Source organism: Echiichthys vipera (assembly GCF_963691815.1).
Source record: "Echiichthys vipera genome assembly, chromosome: 8".
In the NCBI taxonomy this organism is placed as follows: domain Eukaryota; kingdom Metazoa; phylum Chordata; class Actinopteri; order Perciformes; family Trachinidae; genus Echiichthys; species Echiichthys vipera.
This window is the reverse complement of record NC_139833.1, coordinates 29,698,240-29,715,369: the sequence shown is the minus strand read 5'-3', so window position 1 is coordinate 29,715,369 and position 17,130 is coordinate 29,698,240. Positions and strand designations below refer to the sequence as shown.

The 17,130-nt window shown below is 41.3% G+C and overlaps 1 protein-coding gene across 1 annotated transcript in view; it reads right to left on the bottom strand.

Annotated features, from left to right (window-relative positions):
• zfpm2a (zinc finger protein, FOG family member 2a) overlaps nucleotides 1–17,130 on the bottom strand; it is a gene marked incomplete at its 3' end in the record, with an annotated part of 120,555 nt that overhangs the window by 101,460 nt on the left and 1,965 nt on the right. The gene's annotated exons all lie outside the window — the stretch shown is intronic.

The following is a 17,130-nucleotide window of genomic DNA, read 5'->3' as shown; positions in this document are numbered from 1 at the left end:
GCTGATGTTGTACGCAGGGACGGACAGCGCAAACTGTCCAATTAGTTGGAACAAATTGCCACCTCTGAACAATATGGAAGATAGAAATTGTAGTTTGCAATTATATTTGAGCACCTGTGCTGCATATATGGTGTAAAACGGGGCAGATGGGACAAAAGAAAAGTTTTAGTTTTGAAGTTAATTTGAAGGGTTTTTGTTTTCCTGTGAAGCCCAATCATCTCGGTCAGCCTCACTGAAGTTGCTGTACCGGTGGCTGAAGGCGATAACATCAGGACTGTTTTTGACTGAAATAAAACCCGTAGCATGCCCATATGTGCTGCCAACCCCATCAGTTCTTCTTCAGACGGCATGGCTTAGGAGCTCCCAGAGGATGGGCCAGTGCCCACTGATACGGGCCCAGCAACCGTCTTGTCCAGGCCAAGTATCCCTGCGCCCAGAGGCTGTGCCATCAATGCCATGACTTGTGCCAGACTGGATCCCACCCAGCAATCCATTTCAAAGGCTTTTTTTATGGATCAGGTATGCAGTGTGATTTTCCTTTCCCTTTGTAATGTGCCGTGTCAAAGGCGAGCTAGGTTGACTTTAAAGTCATAAACTATTTTTTTCCGCCTTTCATTTGGGAAGGAGACATAATTGATTTCTGACTTTCCAAATGTCAAGTTGGAAGAGATGAGAAAAAAGAGCAATGTTCTGAAAATCAATCGGCAATATGGGCATGTTGATTTGGATGGTATTTAGTGTATGGAGCTTTTACTCATAAGTTGTTAATCAATAGTGAAAAAATGATGAAGTATCTATCATCTAAATGATTCCCAGGGGAATTTCGCTTTTATGGAGAGTACCTTATTGAAAAATGTAACAGCTTAATACAGTATTTCTTGTCTAAATCTGCCAAAAGAACATTAAAAGATCATCACTTTATTTATTCATGCAGAATATTTGATTGAAATACAACTCTCTGATTCATTTCTCTGGGTCCATGGAGCGAAAACAGATTTTTTTTAAAGTAACTTTCACAATAAAAAAAGTCACATTTTTTAAACACCTCTATTTATCCACAAATTACCATAATCCTCTGGATGTTCACTCGTGTGCTCTCTCTCGTTTAGAGCATTACTTGTTTATTTATATCGGTGAATGAGATTAGAGGGGAAGATTACTTAGCCCAGACACATGAATAGCGATCAAAGACTGGAGGATAATGTAAGTCTTTCAGTGATTGCTCAGCTCTTTTCAAATCTACCGGTGGAGTATTAGAACAATAAAAGTGGCTGTGCTCCATATAGTGTGACAACAATAATACAAAATCCTCAGGGAGTGAACCGCATGTAAACACTCCAGATCAACACACAGTACACGGGCACAAAGTGTCCTCTAATGCAGCAAAAATTAGCTTTGATCCAGATGAGGGCACGGCAAAGTAGCAATCAGTTCAGTGAAATGACATCAATTGTCGGACATAAATGCGGTTTGAGGCACACTGGTTCTGTATCTGTGCAAAGCAATGTGTTTTACAGCCCGCACTGTTTCTAGAAGCTCAATTGGGAAACATCAGCCGCGAATAAACAAGCAACATTATGTCCTTCTGATTATTCTAAACAAACATGTGGACACAAATATGACACTCTCATCCAGATGATTTATGAAGAATGCTATGACAGCTGAATTGCCTTTTATTCTTCCTGTCTGTGCTGCACACATTTGGAGGAAGCACTGGTCCGGCCAATTATCGGTGGCAGGACAGGGAAACCTGTCACTCGGATATACATGACAAATGAAGAGGGACAGCACCGCAAAACACCAACAAATGAATCTTAAATATGCACACATGTAAGCAAACACAACAACAGAGCCAATGGCATCAGGCTGCAGTTTTGACGAACAAACTTTGCAAGGAGAATTTATTTGAAGCTGCTAATGAAGGGATGGATCTTAGGACCAGTTGGCTAATTATTTATCCTGCTGGCTTTATGGCTCTCATTAATTTCCCCCCTCTCTCTCTTTACCTTCCATTGAAAGTCTGAAGTCAACCTGCATCTGGTGCTGATAACGCTGGGGTCTCAGCAGCCTCCCAGCATCCCCTCTAACCCACCCACACGCAACCCCACTAGAGAAAAGGAGAAGCTTTCATATACACCCACTGGATAATGCCATTAGAAATAGCCCTCTGTGCTTTAAATCCACAAAGATGCGCTTGCTGAACAGGGAAAACATACAGTAAAGTATATTGGGAATAGATTATGCTGCATCTGTTAAATTGGTGCGTTTCATGGCAAGACTGTTGTATGTTACAAGGCAAAGGAGGTGCTGCAGAGAAGGAGCTTGAATGAATAGGAGCATGGGAGGAGAAATATGCTATATGCATTGAATATTTGAGTATCGACTGAAATGTTTCTGTAGCAAAGAGTTTTATAAAAACATGTTTTTATTCCTCAAAAAACAGTATAAGTTGTGTACTGGCACTGGTTTTGAACAATCACCCTATTCATAATTAAATAAAATGAAGGAAGGATGATTTTGGGTTAGTGAATCGGGCTGCCTGTATTTGTCTGGCACTTTTAGCACATTTCCATTTTCTTTCTCTGGAACCTTCGATCTGAGTCTCCCACTCTTCTACTCTCTGTCACTTTTTTTTGCTGTGGGGGGTTGACAGAGATTGGCTCACTCTTGGTGCTTTGGTGAGATCGCACACCAGCAGGTCTGAGCTGAGGCTACTCCTGCACCCTCCACCCTCTCTGTCCAACTTTCCCCATTGATGCTCACCTCCTCTTCCACCGTAGCTGCCAATCAAGTTCAACCTGTGACAACACTGAACGCCATCAAGGACCTCATCATCAATCCACAGACGAACCACACGCCCAATTTGAGCCATTTCTTCCAAGGAGTGAACTGATAGACTCCACACTGGTCACACTTTCAAACGCAACAGAGAGACACAGTGGGCGAGAATTGCTGAAAAGCAAATATTGTCGACTTCTGCTGACTTCAAACAGCAGTCAGATGGCAGAGACTACCTAGGCAGTAAAGAAGCTGCATTACACACAACACAAGAGAAAGGGCCTAAAGAACTCTTGGTGATTCCTTTCATGTTTGTCTTAATAGGGAACCCAGAGCAGGCATTTCTCTTCTTCTATGCAAAGCAAAGTAAACATGGCACTCTCTGCAGGCTCATGAAATTGAACAGTTGTCATTTCTTTCTTGTGTTTTAGAATTAGATGTGTTAGCTCTACCACTGCTTTGGCATATTCTATATTTTTTAAAAGGCTTCAAAGATGAATTTGCATTTAATTCATGATACATATTCCATGCAAAATCTGTGACCATTCATGTGGCATTCCAGTAAACTCTGCATTTTTTAAAACAGAACTTTTCAAACAATTGAACACACACATATGCACAGGTCAGTGAATCAGTGCGCGCGCACACACACACACACACACACACACACACACACACACACACACACACACACACACACACACACACACACACACACACACACACACACACACACACACACACACACACACACACACACACACACACACACACACACACGCAAGCAGAAACACAAACTTAATGCGAAAGAAAAGTTAACCCAGTTAAGTTCTGTTTCAGTCTCCACAATGCCCCGGTGATGCTCTCTTGCAGTCTTATTGGACTATCAGTGCTCAGGGGTCAGGGGCCTGGCCAGTCAAGATAAAACAAACCCTGATGAAATGAAGCATGTGGGAGCAGAGAGGGCTGCTCTCTACTGATGGAAGAAACCCAGTCACTCTGAGAGGTGAGACTGTAACAGTGTGGTATTGACCTGAGTGACCTGGCTCACTGCTTGAACTCCACCACAGTCTGTTTAAAGAGGGGAGGGAGGACTAACTGATATACTACAGGCTCACAAAACAAATAATAAAAAGTCATTACATTATTATTTTGAACGGTTTAAGGCGAGAGACTACAGGTGAAGAGGGAAAACATTTGTAAATTATAGAAACTTCCCCTGTTGACAATTATTTTTACTATAACATGTTTTCTGAAATTCTGAAATATTATGTTTAAATATGAAATGAGGCATTATCTAATGCTAACGTTTGGTGAATTTAAGAGAAATCTATAGACACAAACAGACAGTGTAGTAAAATAAACACCTAATTCTTATATGAGGGATTTGTATTCTTGCTTTTCTCTGTGCTGTTTCACACTGGTTTGAAGTTGGTGGGGCCGGTTGGAAAAAAAGGTGACACCAAGCAAATTCTAGCAAAATTTGGATTAAAATCTAACAGTTGTGGAGATGTTTGCCGATCCACTGTCAATTAAATCAGCTGACTTTTGTTAGTGTAACAAATTTTTGCTTTTTTTGACATGAATATTTAATATTACAGAAAAAGACTTAATATTTAAAGGGGCTTTGAGTAAAGGGTTTTCTCCTTCAGTGGTTGTCAAACTTTGTACCTGACGTACCACCTCAGAAACTATCAGGCTCTCTCCAGCCCCACCACTAAGACCAATGTTCAAATACACTCTTCAGCACAGACAGGAAGGTTTCTTCCTAATCACAAGAGTATTTCTTGTTGACTGTCTTCGGCCACGTTGAATGAAAGGGCAGCATCAGAAGCGATATGTCAGTGTTTTCAAACCAATCCTTTTACCTCTGCTCACTCTCTTTCATCACAGTTTAGTTTGTAATTCATGACCATGGATGATATTGAAACAAATATCAATATGACACGAAGAAAAAACATCTTTCTTTGTGTCAGAGCTCCACTCACTGTCCTGTTATTTTCAAGAAAATCCTGGGACGAAAATCAAACACCGCAAGAGTCAAAAAACAATCAATCATTCAGTGACAAATCGTGTTTGATTCACCCAGCTGTGGGCCTTAAACGTGAATATACACAGGGAATGCTAAACTTATTTAAATAACATTTCACGGTTCTTAAAAATGTAAATATTTTCTTAGTATTATATTAATCTAGTAATTAATGTTTCCTTTTTTATGTTGGAGATTCCTTGAAGTACCCCCAGAGAGAGTTTGAGTACCACCAGTGGTACAAGCACCACAGTTTGAGAACCAGTGATCTACTTCTACCACCACTGAAGCCCATAGCTGCAGCAGGCCATGTGACCAAGCACAACTTTATATATCAGTCTGACAGCTGCTCAGAAGCTTTAATCACTGATTTGACTGAGTGATCGATCGCTGTTTTCATCCAGTCGTTCATTTATTTAGCATCCTACTGCACTCGGCACAAAAGAAACAACCTGCATCTTTCCTGTCTCCGGCAGTGACATTTTAAATATTCAGACAGAGTCTGACAAAGTTGAAGACCGACAAAAATAAGGGAGGTTTTCAATATTCCACACCATTGGATTGAGCCGATGACACAAATCGTTATTTACCACTTTCAGATCAGACATATGCACTGTATTGCTATCATAGAGCTGGTCAATATACATCACTTCCACCCAAAGGATTACACTTCTTATCTGAAATGATATTCAATAAAGTATGACCGCAGAAATACAGAGTGGAGTGTTCTTGCTTGGATCTGGCTTATGCTGTGAAAAAAAAAACACTTTATTGGAATTAAGATCCAAGTCAAGATTACCTGAGGAAACAGCAGTTAGATTTCTGTTCCAGTGCCACGTCCTACACTTTATTCTCCGCTGCCTGGGGACTAGACCACAGTGTACTGTTCCCCACAAGCCATGGGGGTGTAATAGGATGCCTTTATGAAATATATAGAGACTCCCCAGCACCTTCCACAGATCAAAGCATGGGCTAGGGTGTTTGGTGAGTTTTTCCCGTGTGTGTGTGAGGCAGAGGGAAACTAGATGCTGTGTGTGTTTGACTAATATTGCCTTGTTGAAATGTCCCACAATCCAAAAAGTCAGTGAGGAAACAACAAAACTTTCCCCAGGTCCCTCTCTGATGCTCCACGCCCGTAATATCATCAAGGTGCATGGGATGATACCACTCATTTATTTGTGCTGCCTAATTAGCTGCTGCTACTCCCCTTCCCACATCTGTGCCATCCATTCAGAGCTTGTAGCAAAGCGACCGTCATTATCGACATTGGGATGAAGTTAACTCCACTGCTGCCAGTATGTTAGACTCAAGTGAATGTGGTCTGGAACAGTAGTAAGGTGGTTTCTTCTTAAACACAGTCATCTTTTTATAGTTTAGACTGGACAACTGTCATCAGATTTTCCTTGTATGTGTTGTGTATAAAGTGGGTTTGTGGAATTTTCACCCAAATGCTGAAATAACTACCGTCGTTATACATTCTCTTTTCATTTTCTGTGTTTTATTTTTCCCTTGACATCAAATCCCACACACATGCAACCATCCGCCCATACACCCACCCACCCATCCGCCCTGCACTGTATAGCTTTTCTTCTCTTGTTGGGAATTTGATAAAGCCTTTAGTGAGTGTGGTTAGAGCACTTGGGCTGAGGATCTGATGAGAAGTGTGGGGTCTTTCACACACAAACACACACTATAAGTACATTCTAATTAGCTGATGTATGCAGGACCTCATCCACGTTGGAGGGGTATCAAAAAGCAATCAACGCCCCATCCCTGATGAGCTCAGAGAGACACAGAGATCCACATTGTCTATGGAAAGATGATGCGTGGCTGGGCCTCCATTCGGCTTTCCAAACCACCATAATGCCATGCAATCACAAGACATTATGCACAGATCAGAACCCCAAAGCCACAGGATGGAGGGAAAAAAAGTAAAGGGAATATTGAGTTCATAATTTAAAAGCCTGATTATGATGGCTGCTCTTGTAAAAGCTGCTGTGGAGAGCCAGAAGTGGGAGAATTGGCCTGCAAGTGCTACAAAATATGGTTCTAAATGCAGAGGAGAAACGTGTTTAAAAAACTGTCATGATCAAGAGCAATGCAGCTCAGATAGCAGAGAAATCAGCAGAGTTAAGATGACAACTCGTTGCCATGGAAAACTGAAAAAATTAAGTCAGGGAGAATCATATGAAAGTGATTCTTCTCAGTGAAGGGAAATCAAATAGAAATACAATATCAACCCCAGCAGAAGTCCTAAACATACAGTACGATCTAGGATTTTGTCACCCATTGATAATCTAATTTGCCCCGAGGCCATACAGACGATTCGTTTCAGTAAAGACCATAGGTGTTTTAGCTGCAGGCTCCAAAGGAGAGAGGCATGTGTGTCACACAAAGACCATCGGTTAGCGACGTACCGAAAGGGACTCTGTATCACCATCTTATCTTCAAAGGACTGGGCAGGGGCTCAGGGGAGCTGTGCCACCGTCTCGCCTCCACACAGACACACACAGAGGGGGGATTTGGACCTGCAAGCAGGAACCAGAGATCTCTCGGCCGGCACCCAGGCCTGGACCCTCCTCCAACTCGCCCGCGGAGAACAGGCAGGGTTCCTGCACACGCGGCACGACATCAGTGAGCTGATCCCCCCACCACCACCACCATCACCACCACCACCCTTCTCCTCCTCCTCCTCCTCCTCCTCTCTCTCTCCCTCCCTCCTCCCCTGCAACCCCCCCCCCCCCCCCCCCCCCAGCCGACTGCCTGCCCATTTGCTTCCTGGCCTCAGTTTGACGGAGGGGATGGGATCTGAACTCAACTTAGACACAGAGTTTCCACATTTCACAGATGGCTGGGAGAGGCTTTGCATGGAGGTGAGGAAACAGAGAGAGAGAGAGAAAAGAGAGAGAAAGAGAGAGAGTAGGAGCCTCATCGCCGCCGCCGAAGCGGGGCCGATTTCACACCGCGGTAGTGTGCGCTAAAGCAGGCCGCCGTTAATCCACTCACTGAGGGGAAGGCCTGGAGCTATTCCGCCGCCCGACCGCCATCTCCCTCCACAAAGCCATAAATGGTGCATTATACAACTGGGCTTCAGAGACACTGCTGATATGCTGATAGGTGGCGGACAAAGACCAAAGCAACCACAGGAGCAGAGCCACATGCAGGACTGAAGGCCTTAGCGCAGGAACAGAACAGCACACATGTATTCAGGCATGATCTCTCAAATGCCTAACCTGCTGAGGTGTAGACTCTTAGAGTGCTATATCTGTGCTTTTCATCGGGTTAGTTCAACCTCTGGATTCAGCCTCGAGACAGAGATGGACATGCACTAACACTCCCTCCTCTTCTGCTCTCCAACAAAATAGCTTTTTTTTTTTTTCTCTCCACTGTGAATTCCTATCTGTAAAGTTACCAAAAGTCTTGAAGATGAGTCTTTGAACTTATGAAAGGCAATCATTTTGAATGAAAGGAGAGAGGAAATATATAAACATGGGGGAATTTAAATAAATTGCCACAAAGAAAATCACGGGGAGGGCAGTGAATTATGTAACGATAAGACAGCCACCAGCCTAAGCCACAAAATGAGATGTTTTACATGAAACGAACAGCGTTCTAGATTAGAGAGCCATCCTGTTTAGACATGAAGCCAATTGGGTTGATATCACATGTAGAGAAAATGTGAAAGATAAGTGGGAACTATGAGAATTGTTATAATCCAACTGTAACAAAAAGCTGAAGTATATTGGCTTTTCCCCCCAGAAGCAAGGCACGATAAACATCTGCGATGAAAGAAGTTCATTACTTGTGCGCTGTGTAATATAACATGCTGTATTATGAGTCTATGCCAACCTACAGTGAGGCAGTCTCTAAATGAAGCCTCAGGCATTTAATGGACATCATTAGGTGAAAACATATAAGAGATAATTATGGTAATTACAAATCCCTTTTATTCGCCCTGAGTCTTTGACAAGAAGGTTGTCATATCAGCCACTTCAAACAAACAAAGAGTTGTTGTCTCTTCCCCTAAATGATGTCCGGTTCCATTTGGATGGGGATTGTCTTCGGATTATCCTTTTTATTGTTTGGTTAGTGGCTCTGAATGGAGGCTACATTTCTTTCAGTAAAAACTTGATTAAAACAAGTGATTCACAATAGTAGAATTTGACTTGCATTTGCATAGGCACTTCATTACAAGTGAGACCTTGATCTTGAAAGCAGCCCCATACAAAGCTAATGGACATGTCTATTAGAGATGGACCCTCAGAGGAACCGAGGCTTTCTATTTAATATCACAGACATCACTATGGGCACCCAAGGCCCGTCTTATTACATTTCAGCTCCATAACAATAGCATAAGAAACAAAAAAACAAACACTGGCAATATTACAGCTTGTTCTGACCAAAAAATATCTTTCAAGAGTTTGTTTTGGTTAAACCTAATCCAAGTGTGACTGTTATTTTGCCACACCGGGTCAAACCCAGAGCAACCCTTGTCACTTCATCTCAGCGACACACGATCTAAGCAGCAAGAACAGATGAAATGTTGTATGGAACATCTTTATGGAGAGACTGAGAGGCAATCGTGAAAGACTTGGGTGTTTATTTACAATATGCATCCAATCATCCTTTGTCACAGTTCCATGTTCCTCTTTTTCCGAAACCACAGAGAGACACTCGCTGGAGATTCCATTTTTGGCCTCTTTGCTACACAAACTCATAATATGGTGCCGTCTTATCAGATCCCGCTTACAATAACAGATTCACTTTGAGTCAAAGCTGTTGTTTAACTTATTCAATCCCATGGGAAAATTCAGTTCAAACAAGTCAGGAGACATCTGCCAGTCCACAGCAGCTGATGATGTCAACGGGTCCCTGCTAGTACTAGATTCCTCCAGCACTTTCAATCATTCCTCGTGAGATTACTGCAATAGGATATTACAGTACAAACTATGACCATGTGTCCTGCTGCCACAAAGCTTAGCAACATATTACAGTTTGTCAAAGCAAGCTATTGCGCAGGAGAGATAGATACAGGGAGGAGGAGAGAAGCCATTGACCTTTGTGTCCTTCATATTTGCCTAGCTTCCCCTCAACCCCAATCTTAAGAGTGAAATCATCTGATCCCAAACTAACTGTCAAATGGCTTGTGATGGTGGCAAAGCCAGCAGACATCAATCAATCAGATTTTCTCCTCGTCTATCAGAGAAGGCTTTTTTTCCTGTTTTGCCCGGGCTTATCATCTGACCCAGTTGTTATCCTGTTTCTGAAGCTTAAAAAACTTGATTATGGTCAAATGTATGTCTCAGAGATTCACAGGCACATTCTAGACTAAACCTGAAGGGAAGAAAATATTATATATATATATATATATATATATATATATATATATATATAGACACACACACACACACACACACACACACACACACACACACACACACACACACACGTATACATGTATATATATATATATATATATATATATAGTATATATATGTAATATTATGTATTATATATTATAATATAATATATAATATTTCACCATAAAAGGAATGCACAATGTAATGATTCCAGGGTTCTTTCTACAAAAACGAGGCTCTTAATTTTACACTCATGGTGGAAATAAGGGGTTTGAGGCAGTTATCTTTGGTTTTCAGGAATGCGTGAACCTAAGATAAAAATCCGATCTGATATCATAAGACAAAAAGGCATTTTAGTTGGCTACAGCACTTGCTCAATGTCAACAGTTTTTAGTAATTACTAGATAAGCATTCTCTGAAATACACAGAGAAAGAAAATTGGCTGATTGTGAAATAATAGCAGCTGCATTTCTCTCTGGATGTTTACTCTGTCACTTCACAAAGCCTGTTTTGAAATCAAAAGAAGCAGGAGACGTGCACTTGGCATCACGTCACTCCTTTCGTCAGTGTCCAATATCGCACACGCTGGGTCTAATCTGATTTGCATAATTTACGGCAAATATAATCGATCATCATCAAAGTGTGTGGCTCCATTATGGCTATTTCTGTAGCAGAGCTCACTGCTAATCACATGCAGGCAGATATGGCCTCTGATCACATGACATGTAAGCTGCGCTGTCAACAGCTTTACCAGCTTTGCAATGGTGCAAATCAAAACACAGCCTCTTTAAAGTATTAACATATTTTGAAGTTTGTTTTATATTTTCAGCATATTTGACATAAATTGTTTATCTATTTACAAAGCTTTGTCATTAGTGATTTTCCACTGAGGCCTTAAGATGCTATGTGTTTTGTGGCGTTCGTCTGGCAGAAAATGCTGATGTACAAATTGAACTGAAAAGCTTGTTACTTAATCCTCTGTTGCCACCTATCCCTAAACTATAGAGTCTGCTGCATTTCATCTCAATGCAAAGTTCTGCATGGCACTGCCCCCCACAAATTCATCCTCGGTAATTCCTGCCAAGCCAGAGATTTACACTGAACAGCTATTAGGGCATCACTTTCTGTTGTGCCAGCTACGATCCTGCTCTGGAGATGGTGCTCACATAATTATCCCCTTTCATTATCATGTATTAAGAAAAAAAATTCCAATTCCTTCCATTTTTTTTAACTACTCAAACAATTTATGTGGTTGATATCATACTCAAGGCTTGGTCAAAAATCTTACTGTATTTTTATGACAATATTGTGACAAAGCCGGCTGCAAAACGTGAGTCACATTTTCAAGGACTCCCTTTCCTTACTCTCGTCCAAGATTCAGTCAAAACCCTAATATTAAATTTGACATATTCCATGAAAATATTTGGATTAACTGTAGCTAATTAAATTGAAATAAACAAAAATAATCTTAATACAGACATACAAGTGGTTTACTCCCCTGCACTGGAAGACTGACAGACTTTATTTCTTGAATATGGTAGAGGCAAGTTCCTGTTGCGGACGCAGAGCTATTTCTCTTCAGGGCTATGGAGATGTCAAAGCATCACACAAATGTGATGAACACAATATCCATATCCATGATACATCAAAACCTCGGCATGGCACACAAATAACTGCAATACCTTAGGAGCAACCTCAGAAATCCCCTTAATTGAGCAATATCTTCATTCCTGATCCATGTGCATCACCAAGGTGAAAAGGGACGGTGCAAGTTAAATGAAAGAAGAATTCATGATGTGTGGCGGCCTCTCTTACTCACCCTGGCTATTTCCCCTCTTGGCAGGGGCCAAATAGAGAATGTTAAATGAGGCAATTGTGTCCTGGAGGCAAAAAGAGGAAGAAAAAAAAAAAAGCAGGCAGTGCCCCTGCTCTCTGCTCCAACCCTGAGGAGCATTCTGCAGCATGATGAGGTACATCCAAGCACCCAAGCCTGCCACCACGCAAATAGCTGAGAGCAGACATAACTTCCCACCAGAAGAGGCTACTCAACTACTGTACCTACATTACTCAACCGTCAAATTCCTAATTCAGCTGCTGTTTCTCTGTACAATGCATAACAAAATGTGCAGGTTTTAAAAAGTGCAATGCCTAAATTTAATCTACATCCGTGTGGTAATTTCATATAATCATTCATCATCTTTCAATGGAATTGTATTAAATCATATATCAAGGTATCGTGATACACAACTGTTAATAGCAAGCACATAAATCTGATGTGAAATATTTTGGAGCTTGTAGTTTGCACTAAAGTTCTTAATAACTTGAGAAAATATTCAGCATTTTTCATTTGTTACATATTAAATTCACACAGGAGTATACAAAAATTGACTTTAACATGGTTAACATGGTTATTTCATATAAATGATTTATTTTTTGAGTCACCAAAGAACATGCTATATCATGATACTGTATATTGTTATAAAGATACAGTATGAAATATTCTGTATTGGGATAGAAGATTTTGGCCATATCTATGATTATTTTCGGCAGTTGTGGAAAGTAAATAAGTGCATTTACTCAAGTATTCAGTTGAAGTTTCATTTTGATGTACTTGTACTTAAAATAAAGGCTCTTTTACACTTTTAATTTAATACAATATATTTTGCATTTTACTCCCCTGTATTTAACAGCTTAGTGACCTTGCAGATTATGATTTCACACACAAAACGTGCCCATCTTAAAGAAAATATGTTAAAACTACAGAAGCAAACATTGGCAGCACCATGACCAACTCCAGCAGGAAAAGGGTTAAAGATGTTTATCAAAACTGTTGTCAACTGACATTCTGTAGATCCACTAATCGTTTCGGTCTAGGACAACTTTACTTAATCAAAATATCATGAGTACCATAAACAGTGAGTGACGGGATGTATAGTATGGGCTGAGGGCTGTAGAAAATACCAGGATGTAGAGTGTGGCCTGTTAACATTCTGTGGCGGTGGCTGCAGGAAACTGATCTCCCTTGCAGTCCCACACTGTCAGCTATACAGACATACTCCACGGTGACACCTCTGATAATCAAAGCTTTGTCTGGGTCTTAAAAGGACGTACTTGAACAACAGCGAGACCAGAGGCCCTCTTTGCTGTAATGGCCTTTGGACATCAATATTTAAATCTTACATCTCTGTTGTGATTAGAATGCTGCCTTTCTCTGTTTTTTCACCCCTCTCTCTCCTGAAACAACAAGGTGGGGGTGAAAAAAGGCTTAAATCGATGATCTTTGAGTCTAAACTAGATTCCTAAGCAGTTTGCCACTCTCAGCAGCAAGATAAGATAAACTCTCTTTGACCTAAGAGATGAAGTTGCCATGACGATCAAGGAGTCCACTTTCTCTATTGATATTTTGCTGATGTAACAACAAATGGAACTAGATCCTGCTCTTGATAATGGTGATTAATTAATACCAATATTGATCCCTACAAGCAAGAGACAAGGCTATTAACTTAAAGCAGGCCGAAAGTCAATTGTTGCCTGGGGGCTCAATGGGCATCATTGATATCAAATCTAAATAAACAGAGAGGAATACGGTCAGGGACTGAAACGTAAATTCAAAAAGGAAATACACAATCAGCAACAGTACAAGCATTAGTAGATTTGTTTTTTGATATATATACATACATACATATATATATATATATATATATATATATATATATATATATATATATATATATATATATATATATATATATATATATATAATTTTTCTAAAATTAACATTTTGTTTACATGGGAGACAGTTACAGACAGTGCCTGAATTAAAACACAATGGTGACACCTTGGCCAGCGGTTATTGGAATAATAGCAGTGGAATTCAGGAAAGAGGAAGATAAAGAGGAAACTGCATGAGGAAGTGACCTCCACCTTTGCAGCAACCCTGCCCACATTTCACACTGCTGTCCAGGCACTGCAGGCTACAGCGAGAGAGAGAGAGAGAGAGAGAGAGGGAGAGAGAGGGCAGATTTAGGCACCGTTGGTCAATCGCCTGCCAACCCGAGCTCATCCAACACATCACACAGCACTGATTTAAACAAAGGAAAGAGCAGCTGCTATACATTCCTCTCCCTATAGCTGTAGAGCCTGTGACATAAGCAGTAATAGCAGCATTGTAAGTACTTCCTCTGTACAAGAAACATCGACTTCAGGCACAATCGAAAAAACATTACAAGAAGACGACATTCATCTGCATTGTTGTTTTGTGTCAAAAGTGAGATGGCAATTGGGGATCCTTCAGCTAAGACGAGGCAACGGCACAAGCTGTTATTGGCAAGGAACAGATGTTTGAAGGAAAGTTGGCATTCAACAACCATTCTTCTTCTGACAGAAATCAACGAGAGAAACACAAGAGACAAGTCGTGATTGTCACCCAATGAAAGAGAAACCCTTAAATATACAGGGAGGCTGGCATGCAAACATTTTTTGATTTTACACCCCCAAAACATCTGACTGCCGGAGCTGCCAGCGTTTGTGGGCCAAGGGTGAAATGCGGCGTGTACGACTTCCACAGCATCAGCGCGCTTTCCTTATATGAGGACGCAAAGCTGAGCTAAGTTGTAGTAAAAAAAAAATGGGGAGGGGGGTGGGGGGGTGGGGAGGGGGGGGTGGATGAGGAGTGTGTTCACTGAGAGAGAAAAATAAAACACATCAAGCTAACAGCTCCGATCCCTCTGCTGAAACAAAGACACATACTCCTCGCACATACTGTACATGCACCAATGTATACACAGGCAAACACACACAAATTCAGATACAGCATGTTGGCAGTCAATTCAGTAAACACTCTCCTTATCCCTTACTACTGTAATCTGCCTCTGATAAATGCCCCTCAAAGATAGAAATGTCACCTGATATGGTAAACAGTATGCTGACGTTACATAAAGTGGCCTTATGCTAAGGAGTTGGAGAGATTAACTGTAGAGCGGAGATGGAAAAAATGGTTTCTACGATTTAAAAAAAAACAGACATTTTGGCCGTTGTTCAGTTCCAAACTGACGAGTTGTGAAAAGAATTGACCTTATCATAATAATAACGGTTGTATGTACATTTTATTATATTTAAGTTATCTTGGTGGTCAGTATAAACACAAGCTGCAATAACAACAACCCCAAAACCAGTCAGCGTGAAATTTACTAATAAAACAATGCATCTAAGAAAACAGGATAGGAAAAGACGTATTAACTAAAGCGTCACTAGTCCCATTTCCAGCTTCATCCACAAGGTATTCTGGGTAAAAATAAAACAAAATAACAAAAAGGCATTACTGTACACTGCTGTGGACCAGCTTTACAGATGTAAGATCACTATCACATGAGAAGATTAGGCGTTTGGACAGTATGACATAGTGGTAAGCTCTGGGGTGCTGTGCAAACTTACAGTAAAAGAGCAGTATAATCACTACAGTATGGTGCTTGATTCTGGTTGGACAATGTCGAATAAAAGGAAGCAACATGAATTCTCAGACGGTCCATATGGTGAAGACAACAGTAAAGGGGAGAACACTAAGTCAGTTTAATAAGCACATTTGACATTCGATGTCCGCACATGGCCTCAGAGGGCCGCTTCACTATGTTCCCATAAACACTGGTGGAGGCACGCTCCCTACATCATCCAGATTCCCCTTTACGCCGGGAAACTTTGGGGGGCAATTTTACAGAAAAATTACTCTGAGGGGCCTGGTTTCAATTCAGCCTGTTCATATCTTTCCTTCCTATTAAGCATCAAAATGTTCTCCTCTCAGTACGAATAGAGGTATGGACACCAGCAGCAGCAGCCAGGGAGAAGCTGGGGGGGGGGGGGGGGGGGTGCATGGAGTAAAGGAGGGAGGGACAAGAGAGGATAGAGGGAGCTTGGTGGAATTCACACATCATATTACAGCAGCTAATCGCAATCCGCAGAGCATCAGCGATATTTTCATCATTCCTGTCAAATTCTACTGACCCGCCTTGGAACGGCTAACAATCTGGGCAATTTATTGGCATATTGGCACGGGGTGATAAGGCTAAAAACAACAGCAGCTAGCAGCTGGCCCTGGGAGATGAGCTGATAACATTGATATGTGCTCCCACACAAAACACCTCCACCACTATCTCCTCTTTCTATCAAACTCTTATTACAATAAAAGTGTATGGGTTTTTTGTTTTCTAGGAAGAGCAACAAGGGGAGGGGGATACTGAAATGGAGCCAGGAATATATATTTATAAATATATATATATATATAAAAATCAGATGTAACGTTTCACAGGAAAGAAAACAAGGGGGGAAAATACATAATTTATCACTGTATTATCAGGATATCCAGGCAGCCTAATCAAGGAGCACTGAGTGACTATTTTTTGCCTTATCATCCAAAGTGGTGGAAACGGAGAAGGAATTATCAGCCAGCTGCAGATTGCTGGGCTGGAATTTTAATGGTAATAATCGGGTTTCTGATGGTATATCTTCTCTGCTTATCTTTCCCATTATCTGGCCTTATCTCCCCAGTCATCGGAGCAAATTAATGGTGCTCTTTCAGCATCGCCTTTTTATCACCGCTCAGAGAGCACCCAAGGGGAAAGAATAAGCAAAATATTAAAATACTGCATAAATCACAATTTTAGATAACGGTCCAATGTATGCAGGAGGAGGGGGGCCGGGGGTGGGGGGACTGCGCCCAACAACCTTTTTGTCCTTTAGAATGACTGTCTGTGCTGACTTTCTGTGCAGTGCCTCCCCTGCCTTTTTTCCCACAGTTCCCGGGGTGGGAGAGAGGATCTAGGCTCCTCGTGACCTTTCTGTTTCTAACTAGAGCTTGATTATACGACTGCACACCGGCTCCATATTAACACGATCTTACACATGACATACTAATTCACACGAGGCCAGGTCACAAAGACGACACAACACAAACGTTAGACTTCCTTTGCT